This window comes from Nematolebias whitei, chromosome 13, assembly GCF_014905685.2.
Source record: "Nematolebias whitei isolate Nwh7 chromosome 13, NemWhi1, whole genome shotgun sequence".
Taxonomy (NCBI): domain Eukaryota; kingdom Metazoa; phylum Chordata; class Actinopteri; order Cyprinodontiformes; family Rivulidae; genus Nematolebias; species Nematolebias whitei.
In genome coordinates, this window is record NC_056510.1 from 47,473,718 (window position 1) to 47,477,080 (window position 3,363).

Here is a 3,363-nt window from a genome sequence, read left to right on the forward strand (position 1 = left end):
AATAACAACAATAATGTTCAGTATGTACAGACTATTTACAGTACAGTAGTATAGGTAGAGTGGGTGACTGAGCAGAGGTCAGCATGTATTTAATAGTGATTTTGTTGGGAGCAGTGATGGTTGTAGAGTCTTAACAGCTGCTGGGAGGAAGGACCTGCAGTAACACTCCTTTATGCATTTAGGATGCAGGAATCTGTCACTGTAGGAGCTCCGAGTGGTTGAGTGGATGAGTGGTTCATCCATCCAAGTGTGACAGAAATGTTACGATTTTCCTGCCTAAGCTGCTTCTACGTGTTGGATAAAAATGTCCTCTATTCATCTTACTTACTCAAAGAAGCCACACTTGAGGACAGGAGAAGATTTTTAACTGGTTTTACTTGCAAGGGCAGACTTCAACAACGGCTTACACAGATGTACAGAAGTTCTACATCATGGAGCCCAGTCATGAGAATCTGCCACAGACAGTGTGTGAGGTTTGTTTTTATAAGCTTATCAGCTCTCAGCTCAGTGGCTTACATTGATGACCTTGGCCTCCCAGCTGCACATGTAGGATCAAATCAGCTTCACATTCAGCTCTCTCTGAGAGAAAATAAATCTCTGCTTACTCAAACACGTGGTTCATGGACCGATAACATTCTAGTAGTTCAAAACATCCATAATCACTGACCAAAAATCCCCTGGCACTACTATTAGTTGCCTGCAAATAACAGAAGTTTATGTAAAAAAGAAACATTTAATGCAAAATTTACAAAGATCAAACCTCAAGGTTCTTTTTCATTTGCATCACATGTAGTACATGAGGTGGAAAGAAATTATGTAGTCAAGGTCCCAGTTACACCCAAAAATAGCAAAAATATAAAGTATAAAAAGAAAAAGTATATAAGGATCTAAGATATGCACTAAGATATATCCAACAATATTCAGTCAGGTCATCTGGACAGTCTCTTTTTTTGTTGAAACGTTTCACTTTCCATCCAGAAGGCTTCATCAGTCAAGGAAACACACAACACAAAACTGATTAACCGAATCAGTTTTCATTGGGTTTAATGGACAAATATAATTGTGTGTCATCAGCATAACAATGAAAATTTATCCCATGCTGTTTAATAACTTTACGTAATGGAAGCATATATAAAGTAAAGAGTATTGGTCCAAGCACTGAGCCCTGAGGAACTCCATGACTAACTTTGGTGTAGGAAGAAGATTTATTATTTACATTTACAAACTGGAATCTATCAGATAGATATGATTTAAACCATTTTAGAGCCATTCCTGTAATCCCAACATCATATTCAAGCCTCTGTAGTAAAATATTGTGATCAACTGTATCAAATGCAGCACTGAGGTCTAACAGGACCAGTAGAGACACAAGTCCATTGTCTGAGGCCATGAGAATATCATTAGTGACTTTTACTAGTGCTGTTTCTGTGCTATGATGAGCTCTAAACCCTGACTGAAACTCTTCAAACAGATTATTTCTTTGTAGATGTTCACGCAACTGACCTGCAACTATTTTCTCTAGAATTTTTGAGATGAAAGTTAGATTAGATATAGGTCTATAGTTGGCCAGAATTTCTGAATCAAGATCAGACTTCTTTAGTAAAGGTTTAATTTCAGCAACCTTAAAGCGCTGTGGTACATAACCATCCATTAAAGACAAATTAAGTAGATCCAAAATGTGGACATTAATTAGGGGAAATACCTCTTTAAACTGTCTGGTTGGGATGGGATCTAGCAGGCATGTGGATGGTTTGGATGAGGTTATTATTTTTGACAATTCAGAGCTCAACAGGACAAAAACTGTCCAAACATAAATCAGGCTCTAGTGAAATTTTTAAAGTTGCCTCATTTGACAGGGGACTAGAGATAGTAGAAGGAAGGATGGTTTGAATTTACTCTCTAATTGAAATAATTTTATTTATAAAGAATCTCATGAAGTCATCACTACTTATAGTTGTAGGGACACATGGTTCAACAGAAATGGGACTTTTAATTAGTCTAGCAATAGTACTAAACAGAAACCTAGGGTTATTTTTATTCTCCTCTATTAAAGATGAGTAATATAAAGTTCTAGCTTTACAGAGAACTTTTTTATATGTTAGCAGACTATCTTTCCAAGTTAAATAAAATTCTTCAACATTAGTAGAGCGCCATTTTCTCTCCTGGTTTCTAGATGCTGCTTTAAAGTACATAACTCAGAATTGAACCAAGGAGCCAGTTTCCTCTGATTGATTACTTTCTTTTTCAGTGGAGCAATTTTATCAAGTGAAGTTTGCATTGAAGTTGTAAGATGATCAACTAGATGATCTAAGTCTCTGTTCTCTGATGCATTACTCTGCAAGACAGAGGAAAACATTGATGGAAGAGATTGTTTAAATTTGGTTACAGCATTTTCTGATAAGCACCTGCTGAGATGAAATTTACTCTCAGTGACTGTGTAATCATTTAATGTAAACTCAAAGTTATTAAAAAATGGTCGGACAGAACAGGATTTTGAGGAACTATTACCAAGTCCTTAATCTCTACACCATAGGTCAGAACTAAATCAAGAGTGTGATGATAAGAATGAGTAGATGTGCGGACGTTTTGGGTAAAACCAAATGAGTCTATTAAATTATTAAAGTCTATGCTTAAACTATCACTTTCAACATCTACAGGCCTTCTAAAAAAATTAGCATATTGTGATAAAGGTCATTATTTTCCATAATGTAATGATAAAAATGAAACTTTCATATATTTCAGATTCATTGCACACCAACTGAAATATTTCAGGTCTTTAATTGTTTTAATACTGATGATTATGGCATACAGCTCATGAAAACCCAAAATGCCTGTCCCAAAAAATTAGCATATTTCATCCCACCAATGAAAGACAAGTGTTTTTAATACAAAAAACGCCAACCTTCAAATAATCATGTTCAGTTCAATCAATCAATCACCTTTATTTTACCAGGTAGAGCCCGTTGAGATCGAGATCTCTTTCACAAGGGTGACCTGGTCAAGTGGTCATCAGCACACATCACAGGGTAATTGACAATAAGCATTTACATTTATCAAAAGAAAAAAGAAACTACTATCACTATAAATAAATGTTAACAGTTTGAAACCATCCGGATAAGACAGACTTCTGTAGACATTAAATGTAGAACAGACATCAGTTTAAGTATACAGAGTTAAAAGTCAACAAAGACATGTATATTTGATAAGTAGTGTTTTAGAAACATCTGCAATGGTCCAGATTTTTGAAAACATTATCTGATACGGTTGACATGAAGGATCTAGGCGAGATGAGTGTTGATAGTTTCAAATCCGTCTGTAAGTTGTTCCAGGCTGAGGGGACGGCGAAGCTGAATGCTCTTTTTC

At 35.8% G+C, this 3,363-nt stretch overlaps 1 protein-coding gene across 1 annotated transcript in view; it reads right to left on the bottom strand.

The window, feature by feature from the left end:
• wdr3 (WD repeat domain 3) overlaps window positions 1-3,363 on the bottom strand; it is a gene marked incomplete in the record, with an annotated part of 211,240 nt that overhangs the window by 193,175 nt on the left and 14,702 nt on the right.